The 18,290-nt window shown below is 43.4% G+C and overlaps 1 pseudogene; it reads left to right on the forward strand.

The window, feature by feature from the left end:
* The first annotated feature begins 322 nt into the window (after positions 1–322).
* Positions 323–18,134, forward strand: LOC102935542 (annotated as a pseudogene).
* Positions 18,135–18,290: the final 156 nt, after the last annotated feature.

Genomic DNA, 18,290 nt, shown 5'->3' on the forward strand with positions numbered 1-18,290 from the left:
CCTATGGTTCTGGGACTCAAGAACTAAAAGAAGCACCTGCTGAATGGGCAGTTCTGGCTCTCCCCACAGCTGAAGAGGCTCTATGAGACTGCCATAAATAGCTGCTGCATGAATTGAAAGGCAAGGAGGGGGAAGATAGGGTCATTGATTTACTTTTGCGTTCCTGCTCCTTTTAAAGCAGCCAAGCACCAATCTAAATCACAGCTCTCAGAAGAGGGGAGGCAGATCCAGTTTTGCCTCAGCAGCCAGTGCTGAGCCTGTCTCCTTCCCATCCCCACAGCACTTTTCAAGCCTTCAGTTTTGCTGACGAAGGGGGTCAAGTATGGCTGGGGCAGTTATAGAAAACATGAGCACTACACAGCTGTGCATTGTTGGAGAGAGCTTGCTGATTTCCCAAGTCATCGCTTTTCTAGTGGGAGGTCTGATGGATAAGTGTTAAAGGTGCAAACTTTCTCCTTCCCTCTGTCCTGTTCAGTTAAGTGTTGCTGAATTGCTTCCATGAACATGTATCTTCCCCAGACCTCTTTGTGGACTCTAGTGGCTACCAGGAAAGAAGGGTCAGAGGGGAAAAAGATGGTACTGCATAGTTTCAGTATCTGCTTGGAGAGGAAGGGAAAACTGAATAAGAACTCTGGAACTAAAATATTTAACTTCTCTCTGAGCAGTTGCAGGAAGTAACCTAATCTTCAGTTAAACAAATAATAACAACAAAAACTTCTGGGAACTGCTCCAGCTGAAGAATCTTGTTTATCTGTAATTGTGCTGTGATGGTGGGTTTTTTTCTCTTTGAAGTCTCTCTCAGATTTCATTTCAGAAACTCCGCCAAGAGGAAGCTCAGTACAAGTTACAGTAAAAGGAAGTCTGCTTCCTGAGGTGGGCTCTTGACAGTGTGGGAGGAGAATGGAAGAGACTGAGGAGGCATTTTGGTAGAGTGACACTTGGGGTTCTCTGTGTTTTGTGACTATGTTTTTCACCTCTGGGCTTTTTGAAGAGCTCCTTTCCCAGGTCAGGGAAGCTGTTAAGCAGATTCTCACAGCAGCAGAGAAAAATTGCTTCCTTAACCAATCTGATTGACTTGCCCAAGATCACACAGGGATTCTGTTGCAAAGGAGATAATGGCACCTGGCTCTCCTAGTCCCATTCTTTCACCACATGATCATCCTTCCTGGCCAGATGTGCTATTTGGCATTGAAGGGGAACACATGTAGTAAGTGGTGTCACCCTGCATTATTTTAATGACCTGGTAAATTGGCCCCATCATATCTACTGCAGGGAGTGGCAGTGATTGACAGCTGGGCAGACTTTAATTGCATTGGAGGGGCTGACAGTGTACTGTCAAAGAGTGGAGGTAACATCATTTACTTATGGCACTGTCCATTTACTGTGTAGTCCTTTAAATGACTGCCATTTGTTGTGTCTTCATAGATGATCATAAAAATGGGGACATTTGATTTTTGATTCATAAACTGCTTGTTGAGTGATGCAAAACCCGAACAAGCTATTGAGCAGTGAGTGTTTACAAAACAGAACGTGTCAGCTCCATGCTGGGCCAGTTGATAGAATGAGGCCAAACACAGAGCCTGGTCCTAGCTGAGCTGCTTCACTGGCAGCAGGGGGAAATGCTGTTGTGGGGCTCTATGGCTCGTGTCATTGCTTCATGGCATGGAGTATCTGCATGCTCAGAGCTTGGGGTGAGACCATGGTGAATCAGGGCATATGTCCCTTTAAAAAAACATAACTTCCTTCCTAATAAGCGCCCCCAATCTGGTATTCCCCTCCCTCCCTCACTGCAATGAGCACCCCAGCTCAGAGCACGAGACCAGCTGGATGTTGCAAGTTATTCTGTTGGCTTTCATAGATTCATAGATATTTAGGTCAGAAGGGACCAGTATGATCATCTAGTCTGACCTCCTGCACAACACTTTGTCCCTCTCTCTGCCCTAATAAAGGTTTCCAGAATATTGAGTTAATGTCTCTTGATGTAGCCATTAATATTAAATACAGCAGACACCAATATTCTGTCTCAGGCCTTTATAAGGAACCGGGGGCAAGGCGGGGAATAGCAGCGTGATGTTTGGTTTCCACAGATGATGGATTTGAGGTGAAATCTTTTTACTCAATGCCAGGTTTGCAACAGTTACTGGAAAGTTTTGCAACTAGAATGTTGCTCAACAGGATTTCAGAGCTTCCTTAGTTTCATGTCCATTACATGCGGCTTGTGCAACCTCCTTTATTGGGAACAATATGGTGCTAGGAATGCAGTAGTCCCTTTTTAGCTCTAAGAAAGGAGAGGTAATGGTATAAAAGGAGAGGATCTAGCTGAAGTGACATGGACATTATACATTCAGCCCTCACTCCTATCTACCCTGCCAATTGCAGGTTGCTGATGCCCTTATATATAGTATTTTTGGGGGATGGGGGGAATCGCTGCATGGGTGGATGCTTAGAGGACCAAAGCAACAACAAATCCACGATCTCCACTGGTAACTGGAGGACTAAGTTGATCAATGGCAGGTTCTGTTGATGAGGAACCTTGCCAATCCTCTGGCAAGAAAGTTTGAAACCAGCTCATGCTTCGCTGATTTTACGAGGCAGGATTTAAAGTTTTATCATTTATTCTGGCCAGTATTTCTACTCTGGCTTTAATCTGTCAGTAGCTCATAGCTGTCACAAAGGGTGACCCCACTTCCCCTCCTACTCGTGCAGAGTCCTGGTGATGGCCTTCCAGCTAGTAAAACCATATTGCCTGAAGCAGCTAACCCCTGTTTTCATCCTGGTTGAACTACGAGTGGGGATGGACTCAGTGTTAAACCTATTTATTAAAGCAGCAATCTGAACTAGACTGGTGGTTTTAGCACAGCTTGGCCAGGTCCTACTAGCCAGCTAAACCCTGTCAAAACAGCTTGTGGTAAGTGTAAAACCAAGAAGTGTAAAATCATTTCTACTCTGGCTTCATTACTGCTGCATTATCCTTAATGAAAAGGAGGGGTTGGGCCCTGTTACCACAATGTCCGTGGAATTACCCATGTGCTTAACTACCTTGCTGAATGGGGACCCTGTAATCAGAGCGGGCGTTAGGCATAAGCAGACTAAGCAATTTGCTTAGGGCCCTGAGCAGCTCAAAGTGGGCCCCCTATTTGCTTTTTGTTTGTTTATTGTGTGTGGGGGGGGGAGATGTTCCTGTGAAGGACCCCCAGAGGGGTAGTGCTGCCTCTGCCTGTCGTGTCTTCTAGAGGGAGCCTTGTCTATTGCTCTACGTGTCTGGGAGCCACAAAGAATGCATATTCTAGATGTCTCATCATAAAGGTACCTGGACCGGATTCTGATCTAGTTTATATCTGTTTTAATTTCCTTGACTTCATGGGAGTGGCTCCTGATCTACACCAATGTGAGGTCAAAATCAGGCCCAAGAAGGCCTTTTTCATCTTAGAATTTTTGCCAAGAATTTCCACTCTTGTGAACATGAATGGTAGATGGGATGGGAGTGTTCATGCAGACCAGGCTCTCCCAAGTTGTCTAGCTCTGCGCCAAGCCACTCTAGACAAACAGGAAGATGTAGCCACGCAGAGTCCTGTAACACTTTTGCTCCCATAGTTGCTATCTTCCATTGCCAAAGCTGACCCAGTGGTAGCAATGGTGGGAAACTTTTGGCAAAGAACTCAAGTGTACACGAGGCCTGTTTACCAGAGCAAGAAACAGAAGGATGTAAAATTGGGTGCCACTGGTAGTACCAGTATGTGTAATTATATGATGACTGGAACACATCTGTCCAGTTATCAGAGTCTCCATCCAGAGGGTGAACAGGCTTGTTCTACAGGTTACTGCAGCCAGGACCCCAGCTGAGGACCTCATGCCTGGAGCAATATCTTCAGAGGGGAGCTTAGAGAGAGTGTCCCTCTGGCACAAGTAGATGTTGCTTTCACTTATACTTGCTCCTGCATAAGCAGAAGGGTTACTAGGGAACATCCTCTTTTTAAAGACCTGCTGGAAGAGATTCACTGGCACAGAGCTCATCCCACATGCACACCTGAGGAGGGGTCGGTGGTGAATATGTGCCCGAAAAGCAGTTAGTCATTGTGCCATGGATTTGCAAATTTTATGAATGTGGTTTGTGTTACATTTTCAGCTCTGAGTGCCTCTACACTTGTGCCTTATGTGTCAATAAAATGCATAGATGTACAAAAACCCCACCACCAAACCAAATGGCTAATGCCCTGGGGACCCAGCCAGGGTGAGAAGATCTGAGATCTTGAGGAGGAAATGAGCAGACCAATAGACATTGGTGATATTGTGTTTGCCTTTCGCTTTCCCCTCCCCAATAGGGAGATGAACCCCTGGCTCCAGTTCATGATTGTCACCATGCAGCTGGACATCATGTTCGAGATGGATAATGCCATCAGTAAGTCATTTACTAACTGTCCCTATGCTGCTTGATCAAAATATCTACCTGTGGCAGGCTTAGCATTTTTAAATGGATTTTAGAAATATTTTAAGCAATTTTTTTTTCCTGCTTCAAGTGACAATAAAACTTGAACAGTCCCGAACAGAGGCGCTCCTGGCACAGTTCAGAATTTCGGAATGATTGTAGAGGAGAGAAGTAGACAGCCTGGGAGAGCTATTACTGCTTGATGTGCTTGGTTAGTATTAATTGTATTACAGTAGCACCTAGAAGCCTCATTTTGCTAGTCCCTATACAAACATATGGCATGAAACGGTCTCTGCCCTGAGGAGTTTACAGTCTAAACTCCTTTGTGTTCTGTAGTGTTATGTGTGTCAGCTCAGCTGTCCCACACTCTCCCCTCCATCAGTAGCATTGGTTCAGGGATGCTCTATGTTGTGTTTTGGGTTCCTTCAGGCTGACGGTGTTGTATGCATATAAAACGTTACAATGGACATTTTAGCCTCCAGTGCAAGTATATCAGAAAGTGGGATTGTTCAAAGCTGGGTGATCAGGGTAACACTGACATGCCCTCTTTTCTCGATCATGCCATGCTAGCAAGGGGCAGCTCCAGACAATTAGCCTCAAAATTGCACAGTCCGTGTGGCAGGTACTGCTCTTCCATTTTACATGTCAGGGACCAAAAAGGGATGATCTTGTCTAAGCGATTATTCTAATCTGTAAAAATGGGTACAAATGGATACATTGGTAAAATGAATGTACTATCCAGCTCACCAGGAGACTGAGACAACATGAATCTGTGCTGCTAATATGACTTGCACTTTTCATTTGAAGAGCTCTCTGAGCGTGAAGCGCTCTTGTTCAGAGTCAAGCAGCATGTAGTGTACAGTTTGGTTCTGCAGAGATGGAAATAATGACTCCAATTCTAGTGTGAACGGACTTTATTAATAGAGGAAGGTTGGGCTTATGATTAAGCCCTGCACTAGGACTTAGGGTGAGCGAGTTCAATTCCTGGCTTTGCTACAGACCTCCTGTTTGACTACGGGTAACTCACCTCACTTCTCTGACCAGCTTCAAGCTGTCACTGCAGCTCTTCTGTGCAACTTGGAGCTGGTCAACAGATTTCCCACAGGACTTGCTTTGCATAGATTTTCAGGCCACAAGGGACCATGATCATCTGGTCTGACCTCCTTGGTTGAGACACACAACCTCACCCACTGAGGATAAGTCATGAACCAACGCACATGCTCTTAGAAAGCCAACAAGCTCCTGAGACACAGCCTGGTCCCATTCTCTCCGAGTGTCTCTCACCAGGCCCAGGGAAAACTGGGTTTTCTGAAAGCCCCCACCATCCCTGTGTGTGTATCGGCTCAATGACCATATTGCTCAATGGTGTCTTTGGACTTGCGTAAGTGTGGAAATTACACTGGAATAAAGTTATTTTTATTCTAGAATAGTGTCCTTGTTGGAAGCTATACGGGCACAGCTATAGTTATATAATTATACTGCTATATGTCTGCCAGTCAGTTTCCCCCGTGAAGACCAGGCCTTCGTTATAGGGCGAAGATAATTAAGTCTTTCTTCTGCCCAGTTGTCCAGCCAGTCCATCTAGGATCCAGCCACAGTGTCCCCATGATGGCTGCTCCATTGTTTGGGTAGTTAAACTCATTCAGTCCCAGAGGCTTGCAATCGCTGGTCTCATGACTGTGTATATCTGTGGGTGAGGGTGCCGAAACTGTCTGTTGCCTTCTCTTCAACTCACACAGCACATAAATCACATTTTGGAAACAGAGCAATAATTGTTACAGAGCACCCCTCCTTTCATTATAGGGGCATAAACCAACTCAAAGTGGATTGCACATGGGGCCCTTTGAAAAATCTCAGCTTCGGAAAACAGAATTCGATGTAATGCTAGAAGTGAGTGAGCTCTATTACGTCTAGAGAAGGGTACCATAATGATTGAGCAGCGGGCTCTTTGACCTGTTCTCAAGTAAGGCCGTAAATATCCAGGATGGGCTAAGGGTGGATTTTCAAAAGCAATCTGTGTTGGCCGATCTTTATTCCCCTTGACTTCAGTGGGGCAGAATTAGACCACTGCTGAGTGCCTTTGAAAATCCCTCCGTAAATCACCACCTGAGAGAATTCAAGGATGTCTATCTATCCTCCTTCCCTGAGCCAACATTGCCTACAGTTCGCGTTATAATTATTTTGGTTGGTTACCCTTGCAGAAGACAATGCAGAGATTACATTTGACGTGTCACTGGCTTATCGTGATGACATAGTCGCTGAATGGACAGAAATGGTACATGCAGTACAGACACGAAAGCTAAAATGCTCCTTTGTATCTTCAAAAGTAGGTTATGGGACAAAATTTAGTCAGGGGCCCACTACTACTTCAGTATTCTCATGCTTCACAGGATTTAGCTGCTGCATCCATGTGTCCTGAATGAGTGTTTGATTGCCCTATCTGGACATTGCCCTGTGATCAAAGCATTAACTAGAGGAAAGCAGACTAGACCTAGTAGTGAGTGCAATTTTGGAGCAGAAAGATTGCCTTGTGAGTAAGACAGCGAGTCAGGAGATCTAGGTTCTGTCCCCACTCTAACAGCCTTCCGGTATGACCCTGGGCAAACCACTTGTTGCTCAGTTTCTCCTGTTTTTGTTAAAAGGAGCAGGGCGGGAAAAGGAAATAATGCCTGTCATCCCTGTGGAGCTGGGAGAGTTAATCCACTAATGTTTGTAATATGCTTGGAGATCCTTTGGAGATATTATAGCTGTGCAAGGTCTATGCATTATGCAAAATATTCTGATGTGATTGGAGCACAAACGAGGTGAGACTAAAGAAAGTTCATTTGTCTTAGTTATCCCTGTTTTGTTTTTTGCAACAGTGCCATTTACAGTAACTACTATAGTCATTTTTAAAAATAAATGATAACTCAATAATACGTTTCAGCTACAGGTATCTGCTTAACCAGCTGTCCCACCTCACAAGTGAAAGGCAATATGGTAATGTAATTGCCTGTCTTATTCCACAGTCCTGCTTTCCCTGAAAAGGGAATACTCAGGATATGATAAGGACTTTGTACTGTGCATCTCCACATTTTAAAGCAGTAACTGATTGTTTCGGTGAACTGAACGAAACCATGGTAAGGTCCAATTAAGTGTGAGCAATGCTGACTCTTGTATTTTCCCTCTCTATGCTGTTCCACCAGACTAGAGCACATGAAGGCCAACTCTGACTGTGATATGCTGTCTTCCATGGAAATTGGAACTGTGGCTCACTTATTCTACCTCATCAGCATTCGACTCTCTGTAAACGAAAGTCAGGGAATTAATGTGGGCGTGGGAGAAATAAAGGATGTTTGCCTGATGGTAAGTGTGTGTGATATTTTTATCGCCTGCCTTCAGTAAATGACATCAAATATCTTAACCGCTACCACAAGTGGACTGGGACAATCCATTTTATTTCATCTGTGCCTCACAGGGCAACTTCTAGTCATCGCCAATCTGCACAAAATGGAATTGATGATTTAGAAATAAAATACCCTAGTTCCTATTCCTAATTCATTGAGCTGTCTAGCCACTACCATTGTGGCACACAGAACCAGAAGAGTTTTTGTTTAAAACATGTTAGAGTTCACTCTGAACTCCAGAAAGCTGCAGGGGTTGATGGCATTCCTCCAGAGTTTCTCAAGAATCTGGGGAGATGGGGACGAGAATGACTGGCAGTGCTTTTTACTGCTGTACATAGAACTGGAGAAGAGCCAATAAGCTGGCAATTGTGGCTGCCCTACTGAAGCCTGGGAAACCCCAGAGGAGGCAGCCAGCTACCACCCCATCTCTCTCCTCTCAGCCGTCAGCAAGCTCATGGAACAGGTGCTGCTTCACCATCTGTCTGACATTATCAAAGACATCCTCCCAGCGGAGCAGGCAGGATTTTGCCTGAAGAGGAACTGCTGTGACCACGTAGCTTCACTTACTGGCCACGTTGAGGAAGTATTCCAACTTAAGTTGAAGACAGGGATCGCCCTTGTTGATCTATCCTTGGCATACGACACTGTCTGAAGACAGGACCTCCTCCTCAAGATCTCTCACGTCATTCAACTGCCGGTAATGATCCACCTCTTGGCAGCAATGACGGGGGACCACCGCTTTAAGGTACACCTTAATGGCTAGATCAGTAGACCAAGAACTCTTAACTGTTCTGGCCTGGATACTTTTTAATCTATACACCGCGGATATACCAGCGACGGAGTCAAGGAAGTTCATGTAGCTGGTATTGCTCTACCTGTTCAGCATACAAGCCTCCATACCATCAGCTGCACCCTAACCTGAGATCTTAGCACAATGGCTGGTTATTTCCAATGCTGGAAACTTAGGCCTAACCCATCCACCCCCGCCCCCCAGGTGACTGCTTTCCGTCTGAACAATAAAATGGCAAATACCAACTTGTTGTGCCATTCTGAGGTGAGAGCGTCAGCCATGAGGCTAATCCAAAGTGTCTTGGTATTACACTGGACTGGAGTTTTGACCTTTCAACAACACCTCGAATAAGGTCAGGTCTCATGTTGCGCTTCTCAGAAAATTGGCTGGAACATCACAGGGCTCCAGTCCACGGACCTTACAAACTGCAACAATTGCCTTGGTATATTCTGCAGCTGAACATTGTGTGCCAGTGTGGTCCCCTAGCAGTCACACTAAACTCCTTGACACTCAACTTAATAATGCTATGCGCATAGTGTCATGGATGCTCAAATCGACTCCAGTTGAGTGGCTCCCAGTCCTATCACACATCCAGCCTCCACAGATTAGAAGAGCTACTCAGACATCTCGCTTTTTTAACCATGTCAATGCAACTGCGGGGATCCTGCTGCATGATGACCTGCAGAACTCCCAAAGATGAGATTAAAATCCTGCAACCCTCTATGGAACAGTATCAAGACCCTTACAGCCAAACTTCTATGCTGAAGCTCAATGGAGAGTCACATGGAGCATTTCGACCGCTCAAAACAAACCGCTCATCACTGACCCTGCTGAGAAACTATCAGGTTTTGGTTTGTCGGAAAGACTGGTGCAGATTGAATCGCATCAGGATATCTCCTGCGAGATGTGGACAAACCCTCTTTAAATGAAAAATGAGGCAAACACCTGTATGTGACTGTGGTCACCAGGCACAAACGATGGAGCACATCACATGTGAGTGTCGCCTTCGTTCTTTTGCCGGGGGCCTGAAGGACATTCACCACCTCACTGCTGTGGCAATGTTCTGGCTATCAAACTTAGATATAAATTTGTAGTTGATGCTACCTAGCCAAGCCATACAAAAGAAAAAGACAGAGAGGGCAGGAATTAAATCTTTCCTCAAGATTAGAGCTGAGGCTCACTGCCAGGGCTGTGTGGTGAAGTTTGCTCTGCTACTCCCTGGCTTATAGCTGGGGGTATTAAATAGGGTATTTTACCAGCACTGTTTGCTTTAAAACATATAAATATAAATAGCTCTTTCCCAGGGCCTGCAAAGGAAACTGCACAGAGACAGTCTGCTATATAGACTGCAGGTAGGGAAAAGTGTGAAATATTGTACAGTTTCCACACTTAAACTTGTCTTCCCTCAGGGTATCCATCAGAATAAATATTTTACCAAGATGTGGTTTGCAATGAAAACCTTCTTCACACCCATCATCTTTATCATCCTGGTTTGGTATTGGAGACGGATCACAATGCTGACGCGTGCTCCTGTCCTGCTTGAAAAGTGAGTAGCAGAGTAATTCTCTCTGATGACCCAGTGAACACAATGGACTTCAGTCTAAATGCTGCTCCCCAGTCAAAGCCTGTGTAACTAGAGGGGAATCGAGATTTACCCCATCGGGATTTGACTACTTCTCAGTCCTCTGCATAAAGTAGCATTTTATTTTCGTTTAGACTCCTACTCCTAGGCACAGATATTTTTAATAGCGATGCCTTACTTGCCAGTCACCATGTGAGCCTTTAGTCGTGGTATTTGTCGGAAGACAAATACCAGTGCCACCATGAAGGTGGGGGGAAGTGTTAACAAGGATAGGCTTTGGCAGCAAAGTGCAAATATCTTCCCTTCTCCCAAAATTCCAGACTCTGCCTTTTCATGATTCTTTCGAACCTTGTTGGCCTTCAGACCTAACTCACTCCTAGCCCTGTTTCATAGTCACTAAACTAATTGGCCTTGTTGACAAGCCTCTTGGTAACCAGTTGATTCATCTCACTTGATACAGATATGGCGGTGAGCTTTAGTAAAAGGATCTACACATATACGAGGTTATATTAAAAATAGCTTAAGACTTGATTTGGAAAGCCTGGTTTATGATAGAAAAACTATGGAGACAAGTGACTTCTTAACAAAAAATCTAAGAATTGGGTGACAATGGAGTTTGTGACTGGTGCAGAAATGTGAAGATGCTGCTCAAACATGCTACTGTATGTCCACACCTGCCTCCTCAAGCGTAGCTGGGATTTTTTTCTTTGAAATCCAAAAGGATTCTGTTAACTCTGTTTCTGCTTCTCCAAAGTCATCTTTGCTCTTGGAATCTCCATGACATTCATAAACATCCCAGTAGAGTGGTTTTCCATTAGATTTGACTGGACTTTGATGTTGCTCTTTGAAGATATTCGACAAGGAATCTTCTATGCCATGTTTCTGTCATTTTGGATAATCTTTTGTGGAGAGTGTGTGAAGGTAGGTGTGACTATAGAGTAATGAGTCTTTTATATAGATAAATTGTGAAGACTTGCACTAAAACCAGCTTTGCTGTCAGTCAAATTCATGCACATGTGCTTCTTCCAACATCCAGGGTGAAATTATTCCAAAACTTGCCTTCCATTTGGGCAGGATTTGAAGCTGATATATATAGAAGTACATGAAGGTGGTTTCAGCACAATCTGGTAACTAGCCATACTTGGACAGGGTTAATAAAGCAAGAGATGGAGATGCCAATGTGTACAACAGATCTGGAAAATCTAAAGGCTTGCCTTTTTTTTATTATTTTCCATTTTGTAAAAAAGTATCTTTTTAAATATAGTGGTGCTGGGGTCTTTTCCCCCCCAGCCATTTGGATTAAGTTGCAATTTGGTGCCTGGTAAAGGCTCACTTTTTGGCAATATAAAGGACCACCTGAATGTTGAGTGATGATTATTGTTTATTATATTACACTGGTGTTCAGGAGCCCCAGTGGGGATTGTGGCTCCATGGTGCTAGGCACTCTATAAATACATGGTAAGAGACTATTTTACAAGGGGACAACAAATAAATAGAGGAAATGGAAGGAAAATGCAACAGAAGAGCCCTATGTGACAACTCAGTTTATGCCTGTATGTATCTATATCAAACTACAAACTCCATTTTGTTTTGGGAGCCCCGTTTTGGTTGTAAGACTGTACTGTGCCTTCCCTGAGGTCTTTTTGCCTCCATTTTGGACTGACATTCCAAGAGGTGTTGACAGAGGGCAAACAATACCAATTGTCCAAGGGTCATTAACCTGGAGGCTCTCCTACTCGAACACAAGCACCCTTGGATGATAAATTGGGCACTTCCCAGACAACCCCATCCTTCCATGAGAGCTAGGAGCCAAGAAAAGGATCACCAAACAAAGGACTTGAAGTGAAAGATGGTGGTCACCTGACAAAGGGGTCTGCAACTTCTAAAAGAGTGGCTCTTGGACTGGCAATTTCAATGGAGGGGAGAGACCAGAATCTGAAGGCTAAGCAGCAAGAGGGATCCCTAGAAAGGACTGGCCAAAACCCAAAGGCCTCTGTCTGGTGAGGGTACTGAAGAGAGGGATTTTTGCAAAGGCTTATTATTTTTTCATGGATCTGTAAATCTCTTATGCTTTCTCTGTGAGTAAGGTAGGAGTGTGTGTATGCGTGTGTGTGTGTGTGTGTGTGTGAAGGAGTTACTGTGCAAAGCCTCCGTTCCTTGCTGTAACTCTCAGCTGGACTGAGGGTCCCGCTTCCAAGAAGGGGCACCTGTCAGGGAATCCGAATCTTCTGATTTGATTGACCTGAGAGGTTAGAGACAGCATGTGGTCACTGCTCAGTCTCAATGGGTTTAGAAGCATGTGGGATCGGATCCAGCACTTGGATCCAAACACAGCAACGCACAGCAGGGTGAGTTTAACCAGGCCTGTGTCCTGCGTGTTGTGCAGTATCCTAGAACCTGCCATTGTGCTACATGTCATTTCAGAGTCATCATTCTGTTTGTTTCAAATAATAATAATAAAAAAAACCCCAGAATAGTCTGCCCTGTGCAATTTCTCCATGTTTTTGTAATGAAGTTTATGCCTCTAACTTTGCTTCTTGGCTCTACCTGGCATGGAAAGAATACCTTTGATTATTTTTTCCCCATCCTTGTTTGCTTAGGATCAAAATGATCAAACGTGACTCTCTGGGTACTGGAAGTGGGTTGGGCCAATAGCTGTTGGCTCCTTCTGCCTCTTCATCTTTGTCATTTATAAGAGGTAAATGAGACACTATCTTCCAACTGGCCTCTGTAGTGCTAACGTGATCATGCTCTGATTTAAAATACTCTGCTCCTCCGAAAATGGATAATATTTGGAAACATGGACAAGTATGTCCCTCCTTCCCACTTCCTATCCCTTTCCCCACTTAGTTGAAAATAACATTACTCAGGTTTTTCCACGCTGCAAAGAATAATGCTTAAGAACTTGCATCTTGCTCTATTTTCAACTTTATACTGATGTGGTCTATGACTATCGTGGATTCTCTCCTGTTTTCAGAGGGGTACAACTGAAAAATCCATTCTACGGTATCTGGACTACAGATGTTGGCATGAAGCTGGCTGTATCCTTCCATCTATTAGTACCAAGTGTTTCTTGTGGCAGAAACTAGGAATATTTAAGTAACAATTTATTTTTCTCCAAGTTCTTATTTAACTGGTGAAAAGCATCCTATCTTGGATAAAATGGGACCGATAGTTGGTTTCTAATTATTTTAATATTGTGGATGACCTAGAGTGTCCTCCTGAGTGAACAGTGTTATGGTTCTGTAGGGTGACACTCTCTCAAATATTAGTGCAGCATGTAGATTTTGCTGTAAGGATGAATTCTGAGACTGATGTAATATAAGGGAAGTAACTAGAAAAATTAGCACCTGCTTCAAGCTGTAGGAAGTCTGGAAAATGGCATATCTGGAATTAGGGTTTGGGTATTACAGTGATTCTAGAGCAAATCCTGTCTAAATTGCACCGATTATGCTGTTCCCTCTCCTGATCTGACTGTAAGGTTTTTATGTTTGTTTTGTTTTTAACTCCAGGGCAGTTCATTTCATTGCTGATCCGGAGCATGGTCCTACAGCATTTATATGATTTTTCTGTTTAAAGTTGCCTGGTCACACTGGAAGTTCTTTCAGCTGCCTTAATTTTTATTCCAGTCTGAGATAAGGTAACATGATTAGTTCCACTTCTCCAGCATCCCAGTCCTCTTGCAGGAGTCGCCTAAGATTGGTTGGTGATTACTTCTCAGCTAAGCCCTGCCTTTTCATGCCAGTGAAGCAGAAGTGACAATTCCAGCTTAGCCTTTTTAGCCTGCAGAAGTTTTAATATTTTAAGCCTCGTTAACACCATGTCAAGTGCTTAGGGGGAACAACAAAGCATCAGCTCTGGGACTGATCTGAGGAAGGAACCGTGAAGCATACACCCTCACTCAGACGGAAGCTGCAGTCTGAAGCTTCCATTGAATACGCACTAGAAGCCTGAATTAGGATAACTGAAAGCAGACTAATTACCTGGATGATTGTTTCTGTAAACACCACTCTGTCAAGTAGTCATTTCCTTTAACTGGTATGCTCAGCTAATGGCATTCATTGCAGTAGCAGGCATCTGTCTCTGCCTCTACTTCTTGCTTCTGTGCTTCCTGGTGTTTAAAGTGTTTCAGAACTTCCCTGGAAAGCCATTAAGTCTCCCACCCATGAAGATGCCTTGCAAGATTCAGTATCAGGTTGGAAAACCCTTGTCAAATCGATACTGTCAACTACCTGTAGGTGGTGGGTGGGTGGGTGGTCGGGTTCCGTTCTGATAATAACTTTTACTAGGGAGACTGAAGTCTGGACCAGATCCTAAGCTGGTATACATCAACATAGCTCCACTGATCGATTGCAGGTCTGCTCCCAATTGGTTCCTGCTGCAGGGGAGAAAAGGAATCTCCCCTCTAGATTTCTGAACATGCTCAAAATGTCCATTGTGGTATTATTAATGATGGATTATTTTCCAAAAATATTTAAGCCCTTATTGAACATTTCCTAGTAGATATTATCACAGGTGGAATCTTGATCTTAGGTGATTCTCTCACCTGGAATATTTACTCCAATAAAAATCATATGCAGCACATGTGGTAATTGGGCTCCAAATTTACCCGGATTGGGAGCCCAACTGAATGAAAGTTTATAAAATGTCACAATAACCTATAACAACAAATGTTGATGCAAAAGTGAGCCAAAAAATCTGAATTAGTCCAAACGAAAAGGCCTACTGATTTAACTGAAAGATTGTGTTAAGAGCATGCCTAGCACAGGTACAGAAGGTCTGACCAAGCTCTTTGTTAACTGAAGAGGAAGAATTAACGGAGCCAGGGTACAGTGTATAGACAACGAGCCAAATACTGCCTTCTGTCCAATTGTAATCTAGTGCTAGGTTTTCTCTGTTGCCCCTCTCTGGGGTATCTCAGTGCTGTGCAGGGAAAGTCAATGACTATAGCAAGGTCCATAGTGGATGTCACAGAGGATTCTGCATCTTGCCATTCTTTGGTTATAGGAAGATATGGTGGAAAGTCTTTATTAAAAAAGGGGGCAAATGTTGGGTAAGTCTAATTCCCCATTTAGAAATACATCATAATTTGAGCAACAATTTTCAAAAGCAACTCAGTGATTTAGGTGTCTTAAGTCTGGTTCCGAAGTCACTTAGGCACACTTGAAAATTTCACTCTTATTCCTAAAGTGCCTCCTTTGTCTCTGACTATGTAAGTCGAAATTTTGTCCAGTTTCACACTGTAAGCATGGTGAGAGTGTAACCAGCTAAGCATGGAAGCCTGGGGCTGTCAAATTTGCTGCCGTTTTAATGAAACCTCTTGATTAAGTTGTAGTGCTGCCTCCTGCACATTCACTTAGTAAATCAGCCTCACTCTATCCTGTATCATTTCACAAAAGGGATGTAATGGAAAGCAGTAACAATCACAAACACTGAAACCACTTCTCCATGCATCTGGGCGGAATTCAGATGTGTAAGGGAATGAAGAACATTGGCTGTCACTCCTGGAGGATGTGTACAAGTCTTATTTGTGTGTGTGTGTGTGTGTTAATGCTGCCTGTGTACCCAGGAGTTGAATATCAGGTTCAAGTACTTGATGGTCATCACCTTGATCTGTGCTGCCATGACTATCATCTTCTTCATTGTCCGGCAGGTGAGTGTGCTGAAAGGTAATCTTGCATGAAAGCATTCCTGCGTTGTGTTGTGACACCTCAGGTTCATCCAAGCTCAGTCTGGAGTGAGAAGGGCCATAGTCAGAAAGGCCATTCAGTGCCATGGATTTTCATCAGTGTCTCAAACACTACGCAGCTTCTTGAGGCTTATCCCAGATTCTTCCTCTGGGACTAATCCCCTTTTCTCTGCTGAACAATACCCTTGAAAAACTAAATCTTCCAGTGTTGGAGGGATTTCTGCTCTAGAAATTATAAGGCAGCACATTGGGTCAGTGAGTAGAAAAGGGGACACACCTTCAGGAAGAAATGGTTATGATTCTTGGTTAACTATAAGCCCTATGTTCTGGTTTTGTGTGTAGAAGTACTTTCTCATGGGCTGCAGTGGTGATGTAGAGATATGTGATGTCTTAATATAGAGCCCTTTGAAATGTTTAAAGAAAACAATGCACCAGTGTGAGCTGCCTGGTTATATTTTAATTCTAAAAATGTGGCAGTGGGTTTCTGTTTACCTAATAGATTTTACAGGAATTTACTTGAGCAATTCCGCCACCTGCTCTGTCCATTGTCCTGTATTTTATTACCATCTGATTCTGTGTGTGTGTGTGTGTGTGTGTGTTCGGTTCTGGGTGGTAAGCCAAACATTCGGTCCATTATCCATCCACAGAGCAACTTGTGGGCTTTTTATTTCAGACAGACGCGCGCAAGCACACACACTCCCATTGAGATACTTTGATTATATCTAGGTGCTCATTCAACATATTTGAGACTCTTCCTTACCTTCCTGGCCTATTGCATCTCTGCTTTCTCACTGACAGGTGGCTGAAGGGCATTGGAAATGGGGGGACTTCACAGGGTACATGAATGGTGCCTTCTTCACAGTCATCTATGGGATGTGGAACCTTTATGTCTTCGCTCTTCTGTTCCTGTATGCGCCTTCACATGAGAAATTTGGCAAAGATCAGCAACTAACAGTAAACTGGGCTGTGGAGCTGTTCTTAATCTGTTGCATATTGAAGTAAAGTGGTGGTTACTGCTGTTTGCATATCTAGCAGAACTGTACCAGTAGCGGGCCCTTTGAGAGAATCCTAGAGCTGGTGAAATGTCTAGCGACCATCTGTTTCTCCAAGGGAAATTCGTATTGTTATTGGCTGGATTTAGAGCCCTCAGCACACGGCAGCAAATGAAAAAACAGATCTGAAAAGTAAAAATTGCAAATACCCCTTGGCTTTCAATGGGATTTAGGTGCTACTGATATTTTTAGACACAGGTAATAAACCACTAAAAATGTGCTTTAGGGAATGACTGACTGGATCATCCAATAGGTATTTTACTTCTCTAACTTCTCTGATTCTATACAAAGATATTTTTCTTTTAAAGGAACACTGTAAAGTTACTCTTTTTTTTTTTTTTTAAAGTAATTGTCCCAACCTACATTACAAATAACACTTTGGATTATTAAAATGGGAAGGCCTTTAAAAATCTAATTCTGTTTGTTTAGTTTCTGCATTTCTCCCAGCATGGACAATAAAAATAAACTAGTTGGATTCATTAACTGGGAAAGCAAGGTCTCTAATGGACAGAACAACTAAGAAGCCTGGGTTTTTTTCCTGACTGTACTACTGACTTGTTCTGTGACCCTGGGCATGTCACTTAGCTCTGTTTTATTGGGTTAGAAACTGAGGCACAGGGAAGTAAATTTACCCAGCTTTGTGGATTGCTTTGAAATGGTCAGCAGAAAAACACCTACTATGGTATTGCAAAGTTTTATCACCCGTTTTTTTATGTATCAGTTTCACTTTCAGTTTTTCATGCACTAGACCAATGGTTTTCAACCTTTTGTTCATTTGCAGAACTCTAAAAAATTCCTAATGGAAGTGTGGACCCCATTGGAGATCTTAGACACAGTCTGCGGATCCCCAGGGGTCAGCGGACCACAGGTTGAAAACTACTGCACTAGACCCATGTCTCTTCCACACTAGCGTAACAGTGCTCAGGTTTACAACATTAATGGGGAATTATGATTATTATTATTTTTTAAAGCATCCATTGTAAAGAAAATGTGACCTTCAGATTGGTTTTGGGGTTTGAAAAAAGATCTTTACACCACTTTTAAAATTTTGAGCCAAATTTGACCTGGTAGTGTCTCATCAATCACCAAGTCTTCCTCTTTCCTTTTTAAATCAAAATAAAAGTCTCCAAACTTTTTTGTGTGTGTGTGTGCGTGATTTAGGATGAGGAGTGGGGAGAAACTTCAGTTCAGCTCAAACCACTAGGCTGGCTGGCCAGCAGAAGTTTGTAACCTGCTCGCAAGGAGGCCTAGGAGTAACTGCTATGCCATCATCTTTAAGACAAACCTGAACTGAAATACAAGATACAGGGCTCCTCAACAATTTCCATGAGGAGCTACATCTTAAACAGCTCACTTTATAAATGA

Source organism: Chelonia mydas, chromosome 8, assembly GCF_015237465.2.
Source record: "Chelonia mydas isolate rCheMyd1 chromosome 8, rCheMyd1.pri.v2, whole genome shotgun sequence".
NCBI lineage: Eukaryota > Metazoa > Chordata > Testudines > Cheloniidae > Chelonia > Chelonia mydas.